The 25,492-nt window shown below is 35.3% G+C and overlaps 1 protein-coding gene across 2 annotated transcripts in view; it reads left to right on the top strand.

The window, feature by feature from the left end:
• Nucleotides 1-25,492, top strand: part of FUT9 (fucosyltransferase 9) — a 192,831-nt gene that overhangs the window by 93,678 nt on the left and 73,661 nt on the right. For both annotated transcript variants that reach the window (XM_027603240.2, XM_027603241.2), the window contains one exon: nt 6,340-6,428. The gene's annotated coding sequence lies outside the window, so the exon portion shown is untranslated. The remainder of the gene's footprint in view (nt 1-6,339; nt 6,429-25,492) is intronic.

The raw sequence follows: 25,492 nt of genomic DNA, 5'->3' as shown, positions 1-25,492 counted from the left end.
ATCCAAGCATAAATATATTTTAAGTCCTCAAGACATTGATGATTATTAATGGTCCTAAATGCTTCTAATCCCTGTCTCCTACAGCAGCTCAGGAAGTAGAAGAATTTGCAACACTCAGGGCTAGTTCTCTTCCTCAACGACAATCCTGTTCTGTGCTGTTCACACAGATCTGCTTCATATTCCCCTAAGGAATAAGGGTCAGGGCAGATCATCCAAGCCAGCTACATAAGAAGAAGGAAACAAGAGGAAAGCCTAGCCTGAGAAAGAATTCGGACCATGAAAATAATCAAGGAATTATAGAAGCAAGCACAAAGCATACACTCTTCCCATAATCACTCTTTTTTTTTTTTTTTCCAGTTTCTGCACAGATACAAACCGAGGAAGGTGACCATTCACCATCTAGCCACAGAGTCAATTTGCCCCACAACAAAACACTCAAGACATCATTTCCCTTTCTCTCCCCTTTCCTCCTCAGTCACTTTGTGCTTTTAATTTCAGGATTCTTATTCCTATTTTCACCTAACATAAAAAGCAAACCAACATTTTTATGGTGAGAAAAAGTATTCCTTTTCCATGTAAATTATGCAAAAAAAAGTCCTTTGTGACTAAACTATCCAATTTTGGTCTCATGAGACAGAACTGTGTGGCCAAGAGTAGGACTCTGGAATCAGTCTGCTTCTGTTGCGGGCCAGTTGTACCATTTGCAGGCTGGGTGACCCTGGACAAATGGCTTAACTTCTCTGTGCTTCATATTCTTCTTCTCTACAACTGGAATAGTTATCTCATAGGCTTGTTGATAGAATGAGATTATGTATCTAAAACCCTTAAAATTGTGCCTGGTATATAGTAAGCACTCTTTTATTATGAGGTGGTATTATCATTCGTGTTGATGAGGTTTAAGGTTTTAGCTCGAGACCCTCCAAAGGCTGGCCCTTGCTCCCTTCTGCTCACACTGCCTATCTCTCTGCTCTGCTGAAGCCATTGAAGACATTTAGTACAGATTTCTTCCCTTCCTCCTCTTGACTAGGAACTCTGCAAGGACAGGAGAGTATTTTGGCCACCCTTTTAGCCATAGCACCTAGCAGCTGTTAGATAGGACACATTTTTTAAAATGCATGTTGAATTAAAGAAGGCTTACGGTCCCAGTCTAGTAATTCTGAAGTCAAAAAATTCTGTTTAAAGTATAGCCTCAGGAATTGGCTCAGTGACCTCTTCTGGCAGCAAATCTCACTACTATAAACTCATGAAGGGATTGTCTTTACTTGTTCAAAATTCAAGGTCCTTTCAACACAGGTGGTGAATTAAGAAACTTACTCTTATTAATGAAATTCAATTTTGAATATATCTGAGCTGTTTCTAACAACATCATTCAGAGTTCTCCAGAGTTTTCTTCTTTCTGAGAAAAGTAATGCTCCATTTGTCTATTTCCCTATTCTTCGATTTATAAGAATAATATAGTGCTTTACGTAATCGTTTATATTGTCTTTAATCAATTGGTTCAACATATATTTTTTCATTATATAAAACAAATGTCTCCATATTTTTACCTTTTAAGTAAATTTTACCCAAATTGACTGAAGTTATCTTACATAAATATCTATGTAATTTTTGTTTTCCAAATTGACCTTTCGCTAAAGAAAAGCACATTGCCTACTGTATCATGAAGGCTCAAAAATACATTTGTATTTGTGAAATGGTGAAATCAATGGGTAGGATTTTATAGTTTATTCAGATATATCCCAAATCCAAACACTTCTCTCCATTGTCACTGCCACTAAATTTATAATCCATCATCTCTCAACTCAACGTCCACAGTCACCTTTAGACAGGCTGCGGCTTCTAGGCTTCTCTCTCTGCTAAATGTTTTACAGAACATCTGAAATGATGTTTTAAAATTTTCATCAGGTCAGACTAGTCCCCTGGTCAAAACCTTCCTATGTCCACTGTACCGTGAATAAAGTCTGGACTCCTTACAATGGCTTATGAGGCCCAACGTCACCCGCTGCTACCTGCCTGTCAATCATTCCTCCTCCTGCGCTGCACCCCCCACACTCCTATGCCCTGGATTACTACACCACAGGCACACGGGGATTTTTTTCCTCTTTGAACATTCTGTGCCTATTCCTTTGTAACTAGTGTCCCCTCTCCATGTAATGCTCTGTCCTGAAGGTGAGGCTGCGTCCTTACCATGGCTCAAATGTGACCTCCTTCACGAAGCTTACCTTCCCTGACTGCCTCTGCTCAGCATGACAATTCAGTCCCGTTGCTGTGGACCACTCTGCGGCTGACATCTCTCCCAGTCAGTTATCTCTCAGCTTCGTGGGCCCAATGGCCCTGCGAATTCAGTCTGCCCAGGATCTTGGCGTTCGGATCCATCAGTCTCTGCTGTTCCATACTTTGATGCTTCCCTCTTCCGACACCTGGTTAAAGCAGAAAATCTCACAGACCTCTGTGCCTGAGTCGTTTTGTACCTGTAGGCCCATTTTTTTTTTCGTCAGCTCATCATCCATGTCATAAATAATCTAGGGAGAGCTGGGATTATAGGCTGGGCTGTTCCAGCCATGGGACCCTCGTGACACTACTGGGTCACCACATGTTGGTATGGGATTACTCAGCACAGTAATCTCTTCCCAAAAGCATAAGCAAAAACACTGAGCATTCCTTCAAGTAGGAGTTCCTAGAGCTACTCCCCCTAGAGGTCTGGTCTCAAGAAGCTGGGAGGAGAAAACAGCCGCTTTCCTCTTCCGCTCCGCTCTTCTTTCTCTCCATCTTTTGTGAACTGCCACAGAAATAAACAAATAAGGCCTTCTTATTGCCATTTCTACATGATTTCGAACTCCTTTATATAAAATTATATGCAAAAGTAGTCATTTATGCTCGCTGACACACATCAATATGAAAAATAAAAATCAATGAATCATTTTTAATGTTTCATCCTTAAGTTACAAAGCCTCTGGATCTGAGCCAGACCTCAAATAATAAACTAATCCACAAAGTCTAGTCTTTATATGTAGAAGAGAACTAAAGGAATTTAGAAATCCTCTCTTTCTCCAGGCATTTGTGTGTTTCAGTCTTTGTGCCCAACTCTTGTTTTCGGTCAGGTCATGATCTTCGGGTTGCGGGATTCAACCCCATCCAGGGCTCTGCGCTCAGCATGGAGTCTGCTGAAGATTCTTTCCACCTCTCTCCCACTTCCTCCTCTGCTCCTATCCCTGCGCGCTCTCTCTCGCTCTCAAGTAAATAAATAAATAAAATCTTTAAGAAAAAAAGAAATCCTTTCTTTCTCAAGATTGCCTGACTTTAAGCCATATGTCAAAATAATCCTTTAAATAACAGAAACTGAGGGTCTTGTCCCAGCTCTACCCTCCATCAGGCAGATGCCTTAACTGCCCTAGAAGGAAAGACAAGTATATAGGAAAGCAAAAAAGAAAAAAAGAAAAATGCATATTGTCATGTGACTGGCTTAGACAGAAACGTAGAGAATGAAAAAGAATAATTGTTTCCCTGCATGTAATGCAAAAAACAAAATAAAGATAACTTTATTTAGGTAAGACTTTATAAACAAAAATACTAAGAATAACTCCATAAACTTAATTGTTATTTATTCAGCTAATTAAATTATAGCCATGATTTGGGAAATACACACATGCATACACACGCATACACAGTATACACAAATCTGAGTTTCCAAGTAGATAACTCAGGCCACTTGTTGGCTCTCATTATTTGTTCTCATTCTGGGTAGGATTTTAAATGTTTGATTTTGCTGACTTGCCAGCAAAGATTGTTTTGAAAGCATCAAAAAAGATTGGCATTTGATGCCGAGGCAGAAAATCATTAAAAAATTGCACAGATGCTCTAGTATCATAAAAGTCTGGAACCAGTTGAGATAGGTATAAATGCCCCTTCTCTATTTTTCTTAATTTGTTAAATATGTTGATCTTTTATGTCAAGATTTATAACCAACACATTACATTTGTTACATGAAATAATTGTGTTTGTGGTTTCGCTCATTTAACAATTCTAAGCCCAGGATATATATGGTTTCAACACAGAACATTAATCTCCCTTACAAAACATTTCATTAGTTTTTTTCCAAATTGGCCTTCAAACAGTACTGAAAGCAGATGTCTAGGCAGAATTATCTTTAAACAGTGTCCAGTAAACAATGTACAAGTGAAGACTTTTTTGAGTACACACTTTTAAATTAGGGTTGGATTTGACCCCAGTTATACCTTCCAGCTTCTTATATAGATGGTTCGTTTGAATTATCAAAATCCTTAAAATGAGGATAATAAAACCCACCTTAAAATATTGCTGTGATGGTTAAATATCAATCAAACACAATACAAATCCTTCAACAGCTGTTACAATTTATAGGCAAGCTATTCATCTATGTTTTATATCTTTGAGAAAGAATAGTTAAGATTTTAAAGACAAGACAGAAATGCCAGATCTGTACTCCATATTTTTATTACCGATAATATATTTGAATCCAGTATTAAAGTGTAAACAGGCAGGGGGAATGCCAAATTAGGGAAAAAGATATTTTTCTATTAAACATAAGCCAAGGCTATGTGTATATCCAGAAAGAAATCTGACTGAACTTTGCTTTAAAACCTACTGACTTCAGGAAGAAAAAATGGATTAGAAGTTTGGGGGACATACAATGAGAATGAGATTGGCATGTGTGTGCATGTGCGTGTGCCCCACAGTGCATGCACGCGCATGTGTGTGTGCGTGTGTAGATGTGTGTGTACGTGTACTGGGTATGGAATTCCTAACCACCATTTACTAACCTCTAAGTTTGGGAAGTTTATGTCCTACAGCAAAAAGACATTTTTGACAGGGAATACATTCATATAACACAGTTTGTGAAGGCACTCTCTTAAAGAGAAACTAAATCCACTCTTTATTTTATTTTAAACTATTCCATAGTTCCACTAGATTTGTTCTCTGTTGGGGTAATGTAAGTGGGTCAGTTTCCCACTTTGTATTAAAGAGAATCTCCATTCATTATAGAATAAATAATTCAATAAGGTTTGAAAGCACTTGCCTGCATTTTACAGCCAATCATGTTTGTGGGCAAGCATCTTAGTCTATTAGAGCTGCTGTAACAAAGTATCACAGCCTAGGTAGCTGATAAACAACAGAAATTTATTTCCCATGGTTCTAGGGGCAGGGAAGTCCAGCATTGTGGGTGTTTGGTGAGGGCTTCCTGGTTCATAGATGTACATCTTGTCAGTGTGTCCTCACATGGTGAAGGGGGCAAGGGCACTGTCTGGGTTCTCTTTATAAATGCACTAATGCTATTCAGCTCCCAATACTATCACCTTGGGCATTAGGATTTCAACATTTGGGAGCGCCTGGTTGGCTCAGTTAGTAGAGCACATGACTCTTGGTCTCAGGGTTGTGAGTTTGAGTCCTACACTGGGCTTGGAGCCTATTAAAATTTAAAAAAAAAAAAAAGGGGTTTCCATGGAACACTACATCAAAAACTAATGATGTAACATACCGTGATTAACATAACATTAAATAAATAAATAAATAAATAAATAAATAAATAAATAAATAGAGGTTAAAAAAATAGGATTTCAACACAGAAATTTGGGGAGGATACAAAAATTCAGACCATAGCAGCTGGAATACATCAACATGAAAATTAAAGATATTTGGACAAATCACCTAATTATTTGGTCTTTGGTTTTTTAAGCATCCAGATAATTCAGTAACCTCTTGTTTTCTTTTTTGGTTTTGTTTTTGTGCTACGTGTACAATTTATTTTGTCGGTAGAAAACATAAAAAATAAAGATGATGAAATATACTTTGGTTAACAAGATATATTATTTCCTTAGAGTTTCAATTACAGCATTCATTCTTTTTAATAATATTTTTCTTACAATGCACCTGGGAGGCTCAGTAGGTTAAGCATCCAACTCTTGATTTCAGCTCGGGTAATGATCTCAGGATTGTGAGAGAGCCCTGGGTTAGGTTCACTCAGCACAGAGTCTGCTTGTCCCTCTCCTTCCCCATCTGCCCCTTCCCTCCCTTCCCCCCACTCACTGTCATGCTCCTGCTCTCTCTAAAATAAATAAATAAATAAAATCTTAAAAAATATATTTCTCTTATTATATATTCAAACAATTCACATGATTCAATAGCATTTTTCTAAAGACTAATGAACTTATATAAACGAAGAGCACAATAATATATAGAGAAAGATCTATGTTTGAGAGGTATGTAATTTTTTTTTTTGTTTTCTTTTGGTTATTTAGCTGCATATATAGTACACCCAGTATATTTAACTAACATACTTTTTTTTTCTTTCTTTCCCAACAGGCTTAGGATGCAATAATTCAAGATTTTTATAATACAGTGAAGTAGCTTAACAACTGCTTATGTGCTTCCCATGATATGTTCTCTATATTGTAAGTATATATTTACTTTGATGCTGGCGTGATTGTGAGAGAAATGTGTTCAGTTAGAACTTATAGGTAACCTAGATTGTGTCAGAATTATTATAGCTAAAACTCATCCAAAGTCTAGAAAATTTGTAGAAGTTTATCTTATATGAAGAGATATTCTGTAAATTTAGATTTAATGTTGTATCAAAGTTAAAGCTTAATATAATTATCTGTTGTGGTAGAAAAATATGCCTTTGAGGTTTAGTTATATTTTTAATAAATATTTTACCTAATATCCTTAATATTTCTATACTATTCTTTAGTTTTCTATAAATTTTTAAAAAATATTGGACCTGCAAAATTTTATGCTAAAGTATTAAAATCTTGAAATCATCTTTTTAAAAATATAATGTGTAATATCGCTTCATAGACAGGCCAATTTCTATATTAGCTATCTTTTCAAAAATGGTTTTAGTTTTGGCAAGATAATACCTACAGCACTCAATCATCTGTGTGTGTGTGTGTGTGTGTGTGTGTGTGTGTGTGTGTGTGTGTAGTTTCTTTAATAAGTTATATAAAAAAGAGAAGAAAACTGATCTTTGCTTGGTAAAGGAAACTCTTACTATTAATTTCACATCGCCAGAAAGTAAAGAAGGGAATCAAGGGCTGGGATACGAGGCTGTTTTTGAGTTCAGTACTAAGCTGAAAGTACTAACTCACAGCAGTAGGAAGGAAAGGAGGTAGCCCAATACCTTTTCCTCACAAGAAAATAAGCCAAAACTAGAGCTCTTCAGTAATCAGAAGTGTCCCCAAACTTTACGGCATGGTTAGGCCATCAGGAGATGCTGTTCCTTAACAACACTTGATAATGCCAGACCTGCAATACTCATTCCAAGCCTTGCTCTCCTTTCTCTCATCCCTTTCTTTGCTGGGACCCGGGCCTGAGCATCTAACCTCTACCACAGGTGACTTGAAACTTAGTGAGCCTTGATCTCTCTCTACAAAAGCAGGAGAATGAGGTGTGACAGATTATACTGTGGAGGCTGGAGTGATGGTAGAGAGGTTATTAGCATGTCATTTCAGAACACTGAATGCTTTTTGAAATAAAATATAATTTAATACACAATATGTAGTTCTAAAGTAGTGCTATCTAATAAAAATATAATGTGAACCAAACATGTAATTTAAATGTTTCTTGTGGCCACATTTTTAAAAAAGTATAAAGAAGCAGGTAAAATGGGTTTTAATAATATATTCTATTAACCCTGTATATTCAGAATACAATCATTAACATGTGATTGATGTAAAAAATATTGAGACCTTTTATGTCCTTTTTTTTCACACTAAGTCTTTGAAATCCTGGGTGTACCTATAGCACATATCAATCAGGACACTACGTTTTTATTGGATATTCTTGATTTATATTTAAATTTCATAAAATTTACAGTTGAAAAAAGTAGATTCACAAAGCCAAATTGTCCCACATATACTTAAAGTATTCCAATAACTAAATTGAGTATCACTTTTTAAATTTAAACTAATCAAAATTAAAAGTAATTTCCTCTGTCATACTCGCCACATAGCAAGTACTCGACAGTTCCATGTGGCTAATATCTACCATGTTGGACAACTCTTTTCCATAAAGCCATAATTCTGCTACCTAATGAATTTTGTAGGTTGATGTCAGAACACACCAATGAAGCTTATAACTTCAAAATTTTAATGAGAAAAACATGTCAAATCCTACACTTGTGACTTAAAATGAAATTTTAAGCACTCTCATCTTATCCATGAGAAATTATAGATGAGAAAATATACAAAGTCTAAACATTAAGACTGTAATGCACATGGGAATTTGTTTTAAATTTGCTTCAGTGTAAATGCCCTATTGTAATTGAACAAATTAGCTGATCACAGCCCTTTCCATTACAACGAATGATTCAAAAACAAAAAGCAAAATAAAATTTTTAAAGATGTTTCTGTCAAATACACTGTTAAAAATGAAAATATAAACTTCAGACTTACAAATCATATATCTGATAAAGGATTTGTATTTAGAAATTATAAAGAAGTCTTAAAACTTAACAAAAATAAAACAACCCAGTTTAAAAATGGGTAAAAGATATGAATTTCACTAAAAAGATGTATGGATGGCCAATAAGTATATGGGAAGATGTTCAATGTCATTAGTCATTAGGGAGCTGCAAATTAAAACCACAATTAGAAACCACTAGACACGTATTAAAATGGATACAAAATTTTAAAAATCTGACAATACTAAATGCTGGTGAGCATGCAGAGCCACAGGGATTCTCATTCATTGCTAATAGGAATTTAAAGTGGTACCAACACTTTGGAAAATTGTGTGCCAGTTTTTTGTAAGGTTAAATATACACTTAACCATATGATCCAGCAATCCCATTCCTATGTTACCCAAGTGAATTTAAAATTTATTTTTACACAGAATTTTATATGTGAGTATTTATAGTATTTTTATCTGTAATTGCTAAGACATCAAAATAACCAAAATGTTCTTCAGTTGGTGAAGGGATGAACAAACTATAGTATATCTATACAATGAAATACTACTGAACTATAAAAAAGAAAGAATTGTTGATTTATGCACATCATGGATGTTAAATGTGTTTTAGAAAGAAGAAAGACCCAAATGACTGAATATTGTATGATTCCATATATGAAATACTAGAAAAAGCAAAATATAGGAAAAAAAAAAACAGATCAGTTGTTGCCAGGGTTTGGAAGATATGGGAGAGTTGAATATAAAGTGACAGTATGAGGAAGTTTTGTGGGTAATAGAGCTGTTCTGCATGATACTGCAATTCTGGATAAATGACTTGCTTTCATCAAAACTTATAGAACTGTACAACACAGAATGAACTATACAGTATGCAAATTAAAAATAAGAAAACAATTCAATATTGAAATAGACAAAGATAGAACACAGACTCTGACAAATGAATCTAACCAAATTACAAAAGTAAGACTGAACCTTTTTTTCCATGGGGAAAAAGGATCTAGCCTACGTAACTTTGGGTCTTTCAAGAGGACAAAGACTAAAATGAATAATGCTAAAGAGAAAATAACTGTACATAGACATTGTACACTCCTTGATAATTCTCTCCCGGCAGGAGTACAGGTGAGTAATTATGTAACCACTTTGAATGTATATTAGGCTGGAGCACATAAATAAATAAATTGCTGATAATGGAAGCTAGGTTCCTCATTGTCAGTGAAAGAAGTTATAAATAATTGAAGGGAAATAGCTAAAATTAAGAGTGTAGTGGTAGATTAGAGACAGAGATATCAATACGAACACACTTTTATTTAATATGCCTACAAATAGGTGTAAAAATAACTATGGATATGTGTGCATACATGGGTATACATACATACTATTTATTAGCTCTACCTACTGAAAGGTCCTAGAAGTAGTAACACCACAGTAGCAATGAGCACACCTCATGTCCAGATTTTAGTTACTACATACCATTCTCCTATTAAAAAAAGGAATCCAGGGCACTTGGGTGGCTGTTGGTTGGTTAAGTGTCTGACTTTGGCTCAGTTCATGATCCTGGGGTCTTGGGATCGAGTCCCCCATCAGGCTCCCTGCTCAGCAGGGAGTCTGCTTGTCCCTTTCCCTCTGCCCCTCCCTCTGCACATGCTCTCTCTCTCTCTCTCAAATAAATAAACAAAATATTTTTAAAAATAAAAAAGGAACACAGGCCATCAAGAAAAATGACTGATTTGAGAGATAAGGAAGGAAAAAAATGTAGTTAAAACTCAAATATCTTCTAGTGTCAGAAAGTAAAAAATGGCAAAAAAGTGATTAGGCCATGTCAAAAAGACACAGGAGCTAACCAGAAAGAGTTCCCAGTGACCAAAACTGAAGCACTTTGTGCAATAATATAATGATTGTATTAGGCTATAACCTAGTGAACAAAATAAATATTGATGAATTCACACTGATACAAATAAATGATTGAATAGAAAGATAAATGATGGAGAAGGCAAAAATCTTCCTTACAGAAAAATTCCAAATAATATATGTAGATACCTCACCCACCTCCCAGGAGGCAAAGCTTAATTCCTCTTCCCCTGAGTGTGAGCTAGACTTCATGCCTCAAAGAGTATAGAAATGTGGGAAAAGTTAAATTTTCCATGGAGAAATGTGGCAGATACCACTTTCATTGAATGACCAAGCTTAACATTTCCAAAATAAGTTATGTTCACCCCTGTACTCTGGTGTGATATGATGAGTACACTTCATTTCTGTTATATTCTTTCCACAAACCCAGAGCTCCATCGTAATCTTGAGAAAAATATGAGACAAAGTTAAAACTGAAGCATGTACTACAAAATACCTTACCAGTATTCTTCAAAAGTTTCAAGATCATGAAAGACTGAGAAACACAGCTAAAGAGATAAGAGAGACATTATAACTTTATGAAATGTGGCACCCTGGATTTGATCTTGAAACAGAAAAGAGTGGGAAAACGTGAAATTTGAATAAAACCTGTAGCCTAATTAATATTATTTTGCCAATGTTTTTAGCTTTGACAAATGTACCATGATTATGTTGATAGTGGGACAAGCTGGTTAAGAGAGTTCTCTGTACATCCTGGCAACTTTTCTATAAGTTGTTATATTATTTATAGAGATATTATTTATACTTCTATTACTTATAGATATATTTGTGTCTATGAATTATTATAAAGATCTTTGAAAATGAATTACAAGTTTTTAATACTAGGTCAGTGATAAATCTACTTTTAGAAAGAGTCTTCTCTTATGCAATCAAATCCATTCTACCCCAGCAATAAGCACATCTTGCCATTTTTTGGCTAAGTTATTAAGAACCTCTGCTCTTTATATGTCATAAAAATGTTCTTTCATTACTTAAAATTTGAGAATTAGGAGTTCTTCACATATATTTGCATTTTTAACAATTCATATTACTTTAAACCATCCAAGATGATGGTTGTTTTAATTTGTAATGCTGTAATTAAATTTAATTAAAATTAGATTTAGCCATTTGGTTCCATATTATTTGGCAATACAGCCTTGCTGGTCACATAGGCACAGCAACCTGACAATCATTATGACTGCCTGTAGATTTTATTACATAAAAGGATATATGTTTAGACATAGGAAAATCAATAAATCACCAAAATAATCCTAATGCTTTTTTAAAATTGGGATAGTTAAGGGCTTGTGTACCTTATCTAACACAATAATATTGCATCACAAAGCCAAAATCTCCTTATACTTTTTTAGGAGTTTAAAGGTTTCTTTATACACATATGACATTTCAGCCTTACAGTGAGTATGCAAAGTAGGAAATACAAATAACATTCTTTAGTTATAAACAAGAAAAGAAGTCTCTGCCAGGTTTAGTGACTTGCCTAGAGGCAGGCAGCTTGTGAAGCGTTGAGCATCTATGTAGACCACACCTGGCTTAACTCTGAATCTTTGACCTTTGTACCACATCAGCAAGTCTGCACTATAAGGACATATTCTTATTTGTTAGAGTATATTCTGTTTTTCTTAACTTCAGAGATAGTCAAGCTTTTTTCCTTAATTTAAAAGAAATTTTAACAAATTGTACACCACTAAAAGAAAAAGTTATTATTCACATTTAAAGCGAAAAATTCCACCTGAAATATCTATTTTCTGTTGAACTTCAAAATCCAATCTAGTTTACTAGATGGAACTCACTTTGCTGATTTATTTATATTATACAAAAGTATGCTTTCACTTTAAGGAAATCTAGTGAATGGAACCAAAAAATGTCACAAAATACATAAACTGAGAAGTGATTTATTTATTATAAAATGATCATTTGTCTCACAAAAGCATTTATCATGTCTTTTCTTAGATAACAATCTTCCCTGGTACAATGTTGTTAGGTTTATACATAGTATTTCAGAAGAAATAGATTTTATGAAGCAAAACAGACCTACCCTTGCACATTGTGATCCTTGCCTTTAGTATTTGCATCACTATGCTTATATGTTGCAGTTGCTCTAAGAGTAATCTGATAATCCATAGGCAGTTTTAATGTGGGAAAAATTTATAGCATACTCTCACTTGTCCATAAATCAGGGTTTCTCCCTATTGCTTTCTAATCACAATGCCAGCTTCTAAGGGAACTTGTTTTATTAGGTAATTTGAAAATACTTTATTAGGCTATTTGAGAAGCTCTTGAATAAGAGAAGATGATAAACAGTAAAAGAAGATACATTGATAGGAAAAAAAAAACCTATACCTTCAAATAATAGTATAGTAGGTACAGAAGATGTGCAAAATCGAACTGATCCATCCTATGTGTAAATCCCATTTGGCATCTTTTAGAATACGTAAATATACGTTGAAAAGAAGATTCCAAATCTACCTCTACCATATCTGAATGCTTAGAGCTCTCACTATTTTCTTTTTTCTAATCTAAACTCCTTCTACCATCATAAAGGACTATTGCATTTTTGTTTGTTTTTGTTGTTGTTCAAGAAGTTATTCAGAAAAGTTCTTTTTTATAAGACCTCTCTCTTTTGTACTAAGCCTTCCTACTGTACTGCTTGGTGAATAGTGGTTGCTTAAAAATATTTGCAGTATTGAATTTCTAAATAAAATACCATTGAGTACATTTTTCATTTAAGGAAACTAGGCTTAAGATGTCAGGTAATTTCAGGAGTAACTGGGGTAGCATGAGTGTAATCACAAGTGTGATTGGCTTCGGAGTCCTGGTGTTTGTGTAGACTGTTCTATATGCAGACACCTATATGATTCTAGCCTGTAGGGTAGAATACAGATTGCCAGATGGATGCCTGGATGAATGGAGGAGGGAGGATGGATGGATGGAAAGACAGAAAACCTGTTCTGTTACAGCTCCGATATCTCCCATACCATGGATAATATTTTATCCAAATGTAGAAAACATGTTTAATGGAATTGGGAAACATTGTTGATAGAGAATTCCACAGAACTCAGATAATAATAATAATTTGGAGAAAACTGAGGACACAATACTTGTACCCTCTGTGTCCAGGAAAACTTACTGCTTTATTTGGGTTACTCCAAAGAAGTACATTTACCTTTCCCTTGATAGTATGGTCAAATCAGTGCCAATGGAAGAGTGTACCTATAATAATGGCCACTTTATATTCTTTTCTTGTCCCTTTAATGATATATCTTTATTTTGAATATGCAGATATAAGCAGCTGTAAGACTATACTTCAAATTATATGCTCTGGGGGAAGAATTAGTAGACAAAGATGTCTGGAAAGTCTGAATTTATTATTGTCAAACTGGTCTTAAATTTTTATTTTTAGTGACTAGGATTTCCCTGTAGCTATACTATAAACAGAAAACACTTCACAGTGAACCAACTCCTTTAGGAAAAAATACTGCGGTGTAAATATTTATGTAAGTAAGTACTTAGAATAAGTAGAAAGAGATAAACATAACCTAAACTTCTTTTTAAAACCATGCATATTAGCCCTGTGAGATTTCTAGCTATCCTTATAAAATAAATTACCATTCTATGCATTTTTCGGTCTAATTTTAATTGTTTTCAATGATCTCTATTTGGTTTTCTTTCCTTTTCAGTGTATCTTCCTATTAAAAAAGTTAATCTTTCCTTTCATTTTCTATGTCTCAGCACTTTTTAAAATTCATATTATTTTTGTACTTGAAACACAGTAGGATGTTACTTTAAAATTTGTGACTTTAAATTAATGTCATTTACACCCCCAAAAAAATGAATATAGTGATTTCTCCATTCCTATGTCGGAATATCATAATCTATCTCAAAATAAATCTCTGTGTTGCCACAGGCATATGCTCCCTTGGTTTTATGGATACACAATGTCAAATCTTCATTATGTTCAGTGCAGAGGTTGAAGATGGAGAGCTGTCTTCCATGACAAAGTGAGGGGAATTTATCAGTAAATCTTCGAGGAGGAGAGAATGAGCGATGTGTTGGATGGCCCAAAGTGATGATCTGTGTTCAATATTAACTTGCATACTCTGCTATAGTATAACACCTCTCCCTCTAAAACTTGAGAAACACCCGCTTCTATGCCTCCACCAAGTGTCAGAAGGAAATTAAGAGACTGAGTTCCACATCCAGGTCAAAGTAGAGGGAAGGGAATATTTATGGTAAATTAGACATGAGTAGAATTTTTAAATTTCCAGAGTAGGAATTGAGAGCACTAAATAATCAGTAGCTGATTAGAACCTTGGAATTCTCAAAAATCTTTTGGGACATTGGAATTTCCATAGACTATGGGAAGGTTGGCTAGGAACTTCAAATATAGAGACCACAATTTATATCTAGGTTACTTTTGTTATTGCATAAATATTAAAGCAATATTTTAAAAACTCAATAAAAGGGCGCCTGGGTGGCTCAGATGGTTAAGCGTCTGCCTTCGGCTCAGGTCATGATCCCAGGGTCCTGGGATCGAGTCCCGCATTGGGCTCCCTGCTCCTTGGGAGCCTGCTTCTCCCTCTGCATCTCTCGCTCTCTCTCTCTCTCCCTCTGTCTCTCATGAATAAATAAATAAAATCTTTTAAAAAAATAAAATAAAAATAAAAACTCAATAAAAATGTATTTCACCCAGAATCCAACCACCCCACAGTTATTTGTCCATGCTTCCTTTTATTCCTAATTCATATTTACACATAATTTTACATGGTATAATTATAATTTTTGTTTTGATTTTGGGCTCAATCCCAAATCCTAAGCACTTTAACATACATATGCATTTTTTATAAGTATCCTTATAATGACTATTTACTTAACTCCTTTCTTATCCTCAACATTTGGATGTTCGTGGGTTTTCATATATACAAACAACAGTTTAGTATAAATATTTAATAAATATTTTTGTCCTTATTTCGGATCATTTTCTCTTGTAGAGGAAGTAGATTCTGACTTAAGAGTCAGTCTCTAGATATTCAGAGTATAACTAGGTATGTGGATTTGGAAAACGGTTTTAAACTTTCTAAGCCTTGTTTTCATTAAATTCAAATGGAAATAAAAATAGAACTCATTGCAGGATTGTTGAAAGCATTAAATGCAAAAATGCATAACAAAGATTTCCCAGTGTCTGAGCAAATTTCTAGAAATTAAACTATCAGGACTGAGGACATGATTACCTATATTCTTCCCAAGAGTGTTGCACAAATTTTTAACTTCCAGAGTATTCAGCTGCCAAAAGGATGAACACTGGCCCTTAATATCTTAAACAAAAGACCACATTGCTGAATTTATTGCTAACTTAAGGAAGGGAGAACTATACTTCTCAGAGCAGAGAAGGCTGCTGATATTATACAGGGTTTGGGTTTAAAGTGGAATTCAGTGACCGGCAGACTTCCAGAGGAATTGGTGTATTGATGTTACTTGTAGGAACATTGTTTCTTAGGTAAGAATGTTATTGATTAACTGACTTTCATTAAGTGTTCTTCAAAGTGAGTCTTTTTCTGGATCAACTGACTTTCAAAATTTGGGATTGTTACTGATTAGTTGATTTGCAAATGCGTGTTCATCGAGGTACATTGCCATTAACTGATCAAATTTGTGTAAAATCAGTTCAGATGATTTTGAGAACTGCCAATAACTGAGTAAGCAGGTTTAAAACTAGTCCTGATAGTTACTTGCTACCACAAGTAGCTGCAGAAACTCGGCCATTTTTGAGGCGTGAGGGAACATTTTATTCTCAAGCTATATTTGAAACAACCATATGAGGAAAAAATTTCATAAGGAAAATGATGAAGGATGCCAAGAAGTGCTCTCAGTAAGGAAGACTAGGAAATAACTAGAAGTTTGCTCTTTTTTTTTTTTTTTTAATTTATTTATCTGACAGAGAGAGACACAGGGAGAGCAGGAACACAAGCAAGGGGAGTGGGAGAGGGAGAAGCAGGCTTCCTGCAGAGCAGGGAGCCCGATGCGGGGCTCGATGCGGGGCTCGATGCGGGGCTCGATGCGGGGCTGGATCCCAGGACCCTGGGATCATGACCTGAGCCAAAGGCAGATGCTTAACGACTGAGCCACCCAGGCGCCCCTAGAAGTTTGCTCTTAATGCAGTCTTCTGATCGACAAGTACTACATCAGTATCACACAGTGAAATAAATGGAGAAGGTTAGTACCCATTGAATAGACAAGGGAAACTCAGATGGAAGTTACATAAGTTAATAAAGTTCTCAAAGAAAACTTACTTCCTATTTCACTATGAAAAAAATAATAAAATTTTACATTTTGGTGGGATTATAAATGTCATCTTTTATTAACCTTTTTAGATCACAGAGCTACTTTTCTCTAAATGTATACTTACTTAGAGTATCTGATCTTTGTTTTTTGTTTTGTTTTTGTATCTGATCTCTCCTTCTAATATAAACTGTGCTGTTACTTGCTGGTATTTCATTGTAGAATAGCTTCCATTTCCTCTCAGAAAGTTGTCCCTGCCAGTTCCAAAATCCTTTTTTGGCTCTCATCCTCCTAAATTTCCTTCTCCTCCTTTGTTAACAATTGTGAATACTTCTTCTTTTTTTTAATGATGTTCAGATTCTGAAATACTGGCTTCTCTTGATTTTTATTCCACCCCTTCTGTTCTTCTATCATGCAAAACTAAATTTCCTCCTCTCTTTTTTGGTCCAAAACTTCCCAAAAAGATCTAAGTTCTATTATATTCTCTCTCTCTCTCTCTCCCTTTTCTGAGAAGTATCTTAGTAGGTTAGGTGCAGGGTAACTCATTGCAGATCATGCCCATGTCTTCCATTCTGTCATTCTTCTACAACCCATTCCTGTGCCATGAATAGATGACTCATTCCACCTTGACCTCACAAAAAGAGCTTGTATTCTGGAATCAGACAAAATATCAAGAAATTCCCATTTCTTCCATTTATTGGCTGCTGTGACCTTATGTGAGTCATTAAGTTCTATGCATCTTTCTTTATCTGTAAAATGTGAATTCCAGTACACAGGATTGCTATGGTGATGTGATAAAATTACATATAAGAAGCACCTAGCACACTGTCTCTACCCAGGAGGAATAAAAAATAATGTATCTTCTTATTCGTGTTTATTTCTCATGACTTACTGCATTGACTTTTCCTCAGACTTGTATAACCAAAAGACCCAGGAGACCCAATGTCAAAAGCCCAGTGTCTTTGTCTGTAAGGATATTGGGCAGTTTATCTAATTTTACTCATTTAGGAAGAGTAATAATTCTTTCTGTATCTTAACTTCATTGTAAGGATGACAAATTGAAGTGTGATAATGACTTACAAAAGTACTTATAAGTATTATAATAACAATAACTGTTAGCATTTTTTATTTTTGGCAACACAAGACATTGTGTTGGCACTTAATTTATCTATATATGTGAGCTCAGTCATTACAATCACCTACCAGAGAGTGAATATTCTTTCTAATATTTATGTGAGGGAACTGCAGCTCAGAAAGATGAAGTCACTGGGCCAAAGATACGTGTTTAAGAGGGACCAGAGCTGGAACAGAGGTACTCTGAACATTCACCCTTCTCTTCAGAGCCTTATGCAAATGTGAAGGGTCACAGTTGCATTCAGTCAGTGTCCTTTCACTAAAATGTTCCTTGGCCATTATTTGAATTGTGTCCCATCACTGCCTAGCCCCTTTTAAAGGTGTCTGTTAATTCTCCTAAAGACATTTTGGAATTAGGTTCTATTTGAGGTTATAGCTACTTTGTTTCCATATCATTAAATCCTAATTCCCTTTTGTAATCTCACTGTTGGGATCTATACTAAGTGCTAGAGGGGATTTGGAAAAAGGAAAAGAAGGGAGGAAGGAAGGAGAGGAGGGAGGAGTGGGAGGGAGGGAGGATGGGAGGAAAAACATACAGAGGTGGTGCTACTTCTCAGGAATGTACATAAGCTTTTCAGGGTAAAGGTACACCTGAGCTCATTTTCCCTCCTGCTCCATGCTGTTGTCAGGGTAGACTGTCCCCTCCTATCACCAATAGTGCTTAAGCCTCCCTCATGTCTCTCCCCCAGGTACAGATTAAAACTGTTCTGCAACCTTTGAACATTATTCTTTGCTTCCCTAAAATTCTGAGTCTTTGAAAGTGCTCACTCAAATAAGCAGAGAATATTTATATGCATACCACCTTTATGCTATCCTGTAGATTCAGGACACATTGAAAATTGTCAATTATATGCAATGAGTTAGGCTTTGGTTCATTTCAAAGCAGAGTTCTCTTGCCTCTGTTCCCACCTAGAGATTGAGTGTGGTCTCTATATACATACATTCCTATTCCAATCTGCACTTGAATTCATGTTCTTTGCTATTATAAACATGTTTATTTGATCTAAATGAATTCCATGGAGACAGAGGCAATGCTGTCTCTGCACTCTTTAACTTTCTTGTTGGAACGTGGCCAGGCAGTGAATGAGAAATATAAATTGGTGATTAAAAAGGAAATGAACAATCATCTGTACTAATATTAAATAATTGAACAGAGAATTTAGATCTAAGGGTCAATGCTTGTTAACCTAAATAATAATTCTTAAAAAACCATTTTTATGAAGAGTTTCAGATTATTATTTAGCCTGAGAGGTAATAATTTCTCTTGCTAGAAACTAGTTTTCCTTTGAGTAATTGTAAAAGACTTCTTAAGACAAATTTAAAATCAATGGATTTAGCAAGTAATAGGCTCAACTATAAAATTATCAAAATCTTTAAGGTAACAGCAACAGACACTATAAACAAAGTAAATGCTTTTAAATTTAAAAACTTAGGAGATATTTACCAAAATCATATTAGACGAAGACCTAATTTTGTAAGATGTGAAAAGTGCCTAAAAAAGAATTTAATTAAATTACAAAAAGAACACAATAAAAGGGAGCAAATAAAGTATGAACAGTCATTTCATAAAAGAAGAAATAAAAATGATCCACAAATAAAGGAAGTGAAGTTCAATCTTACCAAATAATAAGCAGGGAAATGCAATATTTGTGTTTTTATGGGGTATTTTTTCATTGGTTTAATTTTATATGGTTCTTACATCCATTGTCAATCAATAGAAGAAGACTAAAATATATAACAGTATATGCTTACTAATCAATACTAAGCAACCATTGAAAATAATTTGATAAATATATAAGGACAGAATAGTGTATCAAAACTACTCAGTATAAAAAGCAAGTCTTAGAAAAAAGTAAGTACAATGACCTCAGTTACCTAAAAAAAGCATATGCATGTACGATGCATATAAAAATATAAAATATAGATAAAGTTAATGAAAACGCTCTAAAAGGATATATGCCAAACTGAAACAAAAGTGGTTATCTATGTCTGGGACAGGAGAGGGGGTCGAAAGAGTGGAAAAATTAGATTGGGTATTAATGTTTACTTTTTTTCTGAGTTGTTTAAATTTTAATAATAAAAACACACTTTTTATAAATCAGGCAAATATAGATACTACATAGTAACATGTTTTCAGAGAAAATTCATTGAATTATTAGTTCATTAATAATAGTGTTCTCAAGAGTTGATATTTTTAAATATTTCTCTTTTTTTCCATAAGTAAGCCTTAGTTACGTATTTTTTTATCATACTGGTAGGGCTTAACGTTGCCTGGAATCAAGTATTTTCAGTAAATTAGAATCATTTGGAAAAAAAAATATCAGGTCCTCCTCAATAACACCACACTGCAGAGTGGGAGAGGTGGTGAGGATCTCAGTCAGCATGTTTGTTGGAAGGCCAGTTTCTGACCTTTGTATTTGAAAAATATTTTTTTTATTTGACAAAGAATGAAAAAAAATTAAAATTTTCTTTTCTCTACTGGAAGAGAAATTCTTGTTGGGTAATCTTATAAAACATTAAAAGAGACTTAATCTGTATCCATGTAGTTTGAGCACTTGTATTAAATAAGATGGAAGGAACATGGCACCTGGGGTGGATACAAATGTCTCAGTAGAAATGTGTGGCATACACCACCAATTACATGTCCTCCTTACCATCCACCTTGAATGGCTCAGTAACACAATTTCTGAGTCTCCATGGGTTGCTTGAAAAACTTAATAGACCTCTATTCTTTTGTGAAAATACCTCTCAAAAAGGAAGAAATGGAGATTTCCTGGTTCTTGGACATTAAAGAAATGCTGTAGATTCCCTTCTAATGAATGAGCCTGGGTGAAACTTTCAGGCACTTCAATTGTTTCAGTTATGAATATCCAACCTGGCTCTACATATTCCTTCTCAAAGGGTACAGAAATAATTCTTATTTTTCCATAAGGGTGATGAACTAAAATATTTTTCCTTCTACACAATTTGAACTGAACTGCATATACATGTTTTCATACTTAGTGTAGGGATAGAACAGTTGTTCATTATCCTTCTAACCCATTCTAAAACTGTCTCTTATTTAGTCAGAGGAAACTCTTGGAACTTCGGCTTTCTTCTCTTTGTGACAGTGTAACCTTGTCACCTGCTATTCTATAGCCATTTGTGGACTATTTTAGAAGTTCTTTGAAATTTAACATTTTTTCCCTCTTTCCAAGGTATTGAGATAGCATAGTGATTTTTTCCGCTATAGTGATTATTTCTAAAACTGAATGAATAATAGCACCAACCTCATTGTGCCGACTTGAGAATTATAAGAGATGATGTGATGATGTATGTTAGTGGAAGGCTCAGTACCTAGATTACATGGAACGCTTAATAAACAAGAACTGCTAGTGCTATTTTTTTCTTCTGTAAATTCCTATTTTCTCTTTTATTCTAAAATATCACTACAAACTGCTATACTTTGCTCCTTTTCTAACTTAAATTTGATGTTTCTTCAATTACATACCAACCACCTGTGTGAAGAAAAGTGAAAACAAAACAAAACAAAAATAGAACATACCATGACTATTTCCAAAAATTCAGCTACCTAGCATTGCACAAACAACACTTGGAAGGATGGTTTGATTTTCCTCATTTCAATGTCTTTTTTCTTTCCTTCTTTTCCATGTCTACCTTTTAAGTGGCTGCTTGCAGTAACCAGTAAAGTTGTATAGGCTACAAGTGTGGTGATGTCATACTCCCTCCCCTCCACACACACACGCATAATCGCCTTTGTTTCAGATCACTGTTGAGCTTAATCATAATTCTTTAACTGAAAGGAGGAATCAGGCATTTGCTTCAAATTCCCTGGGGAGAAAACTCTATCAAGACAGCTTATTTCTCATTCTACTGCTTCTCCACCTGTAGAGGAGGAATGTGTTTGTTTAGTAACCTTAGGGTGGCCAGGGAATCCCAGCTTTCACACATCCATTCCCTGATTCCTCTGGGAGTCACTCCCACAAATCCCCCAAAGAAATCAAGATGGAAAAAATGTTTCCCATTCTTGTTCAGATATTACAGAAACCAGAAGTAGTCATCTTTCTCCTCCACCCTATTACATGGGAAGTTTCTCACCTGTTCCCAATCAAACCATCTATCTAATATATGAAGAGGAATCAGGGGAAAGGAAGCGATCTAAAATTTACAAATTGCCTAAAACATATCAGTAAATTACAAGAATTATTTTTGACTATCATCACAGTCCTATGAAGATGGTAATATAGTCTCCATTTCTCCTCTGAGTGAGCTTCAGAGATGTTAAGAGATTTGCCTAATTCCCAACATGAAATGGAGCAGAAGAAAATGATGCCATTTTTCTATTAATTTTAATTTCCTCCTGACTCCCTACAAAATCCCCCAACTCCCCGTGATATAGTGTATTTTTCCACACTAACATTTGCATCATTTTTTTAATTTTATTTAAATTTTATTTAGTTAACATACAGCGCAATATTGATTTCTGGAATAGAATTCAGTGACTCATCACCTACATACAACACCCAGTGCTCATCACAAAAAATGTCCTCCTTACAATCCTTCCCCCGTCTATCCATCCCCTCACCCACCCACCTCCCTCCCTCAACCCTCAGTTTGTTCTCTACTATTAAGAGTCTCTTATGGTTTATTTCCCTCTCTTCCTCTCCCCATCCCTTCCCATATGTTCATCTGTTTTCTTTCTTAAATTCTACATATGAGTGAGATCATATAGTATTTGTTTTTCTCTGACTGACTTATTTATACTCTAGCTCCAACCACATCATTGCAAATGGCAAGATTTCATTCTTTTTGGTGGCTGAGCAATATTCCATTGTGTGTGTGTGTGTGTGTGTGTGTGTGTGTGTGTGTGTGTGTGTGTGTGTGTATACTATATCTTCTTTATTCATTCATCATTCAGTGGACATTTGAGCTCTCTCCATAGTTTGGCTATTGTTGATAATGCTGCTATAAACATTGAGTTGTACCCCTTTAAATCTGTATTTTTTTATCCTTGGGTAAATACCTATTAGTGCAATTGCTGGATCCTAGAGTAGCTCTATTTTTGACTTTTTGAATAACCTCCATACTGTTTTCCACAGTGGCTGCACCAGCTTGCATTCCCACCAACAGTGTAAGAGGGTTCCCCTTTCTCCGCATCCTCGCCAACACCTGTTGTTTCTTGTGTTGTTGATTTTAGCCAACCTGACAGGTATGAGGTGATATCATGGTTTTGGTTTGTATCTCCCTGATGATCAGTGATGTTGAGCATCTTTTCATGCGTCTATTGGCCATCTGAATGTCTTCTACGTTTGCATCATTTGATGTCAGAACAAATATGATAATTTTTGTTTTTTTATGTTATTTGCTATATTTTCTTTCTACAAGTACTAATAATTTATTTAGGGTAGGAACTTTCCTTCTTTGCTAAACACTTTTTTTTTAAATATTCAACATCATTCAGGGAAATTGAGTAAAAAACAAAGTTCGCAAGAATTTAACATATCTGCTCTTTCTTTCCTAATAAGCTTTTATAAGCTGCTCCTGAGAATGAGCAAAATGTCGGTTCTTTCGCCTGAAATAGAATGTAACCTTTTTCAGTTTCAGCTGCATGTTATAGTCTGGTTATCCTGTGTAGGTGTGCATTCCATAGCAGAACAATCGTTCAGGTAATAGAGGAAGACGAATTAGATTATAGAAAATGGATATAGGAGAGTATCTTTAATATCTTCACAAAAATGTTGAAAATTATCCATGGACTGGTAGTCAAAGTGGAGGGGTGGCAGTTTGGAAGCTTGTCAGTACTCTCCTAGATATGTTTTGTTGGCTATTTCTGCTAACTCAACTTTATTTTGTTTTGTTATGTTCTGGTTTTGGTGATTTAGACACATTCTATCTTTTTTTTTTTGGACACATTCATTTTTTTGAAAAGATTTTATTTATTTATTTGACAGAGAGAGACACAGTGAGAGAGGGAACACAAGCAGGGGCAGGGGGAGAGGGAGAAGCAGACTCCCCACTGAGCAGGAAGCCGGAGGCGGGGCTGGATCCCGGAGGCGGGGCTGGATACCTAAGCCGAAGGCATACACTTAATGACTGAGCCACCCAGGCACCCCAAAACATTCATTTTTGATATGAGGAAATACTTTATAGTATGTTTCGAGATACTTTAATAGAATGTGCTAAAATGTAAGAAGCATGTATCAGTTCCTATAAGCTCTCTCAAAAACTTTATGAAACAATCATCCTGAACAAAGTTCTGTTTGCAGACTCTTATTCTAAAAATGCAAGACAAATAATAAAAAAGCGTATTATTTTGTCTGGTTCAGACAACTTTTCCTTAATATTCTTGCATATACGTGGACAGTACAGACCATTTGTGAGCATGTGCATTGTGTGTGTGTCTCACTGTAGGTCACAGTCAAAAACTTTAAATGCCATTGTCCAAAATGATAGCACCAGAGAGGTAGAACTCTTAAGAAACTTTTCCCACATTCAGAACCCAATTCTTTGCTTAAAACACTATCTTCATTTCTGCGGTGCTTTGCTTTAATAACTATGAAAGCAGTTAGCAGAAGAATACAAGGATAAAACAAAACTCCAAAAAGGAAAATAGTAATGAAATCATTGCAAACACTTGAGTATTCAATTTTTTAGATTAATTTTTAAAATAATACATACATCTCTTAAAATTCAGTTAATAAATAGGGATAGCAGACCAGTAAGGTTCAGACCTGAGCACTACAACTTGCTGGTTGAGGAACCCTGGACAAAGTTATTTAACCCCACTAGGCTACACATCCTCATCTATGAAATGAGGATAAATCTACTCCCTGTCTTCTCAGATAGTTAACAAAATTAAGCTGTGTAAGGACTTAGTACTTCACACGTAATACATTTTCAACAACTTTTAACTATTAGTTCTACAGCTCTGCCAAAAGGATTACAAAGTACTAATTTATAGACTGACCTAATATTGTTTTATCTTATTTTATCCAGTTTTGTATGCTTATATAGATTATACCTTTTCAAAATTATTTGCAGAATCAGTAGTCTTTCGAGGAAAAAATAAATTTTGCTTTTTGATCTTTGAGAGATATTCTTTATTTGTAAGTTCCTATGATCCTATGTTGGACAGCTATAATTTTACTTTACTTAATTTTTACTGTAGAATTTTAATAGTTGAACTAAATTAAGAGTGATTTTTAAAATGATTTCAGACAGATATGTTTAAGTGCTTCCCTTTTCATGACTCTTAAATAGAGAAGCCCCACAAATATGAGATTGACAAGTTTTTAAAAAAATATCAGATACATGGGGCACCAGGGTGGCTCAGTCAGTTAAGTACAGATGACTCTTGATTTCAGCTCAGGTCATGATCTCATGGTCCTGGGATCGAGCCTGGTGACAGGCTCCCTGCTCAGCAGGGAGTCTGATTCTCTCCCTCTGCCCTTCTCCCTGTGCTCACTCGCTCTCTCTCTCTCTCTCAGATAAATAAATAAATCTTGTAAAATTACCAGACACATAAGTTTTGGAGAGAGTTGAAAGACAGAAGTAAAGAGAAGAGATATAAACAGATAAGAAAATGCATTCTAGGGGCGCCTGGGTGGCTCATATGGTTAAGCATCTGCCTTCGGCTCAGGTCATGATCCCAGGGTCCTGGGATCGAGCCCCACATCAGGCTCCTGGCTCAGCGGGGAGCCTGCTTCTCCCTCTCCCTCTGCCTCTCTCCCTG

The sequence above is a fragment of the Zalophus californianus genome, chromosome 7 (genome assembly GCF_009762305.2).
Source record: "Zalophus californianus isolate mZalCal1 chromosome 7, mZalCal1.pri.v2, whole genome shotgun sequence".
NCBI lineage: Eukaryota > Metazoa > Chordata > Mammalia > Carnivora > Otariidae > Zalophus > Zalophus californianus.
The sequence above is the reverse complement of the archived record's forward strand: the minus strand, read 5'-3'. Positions and strand labels throughout refer to the sequence as shown.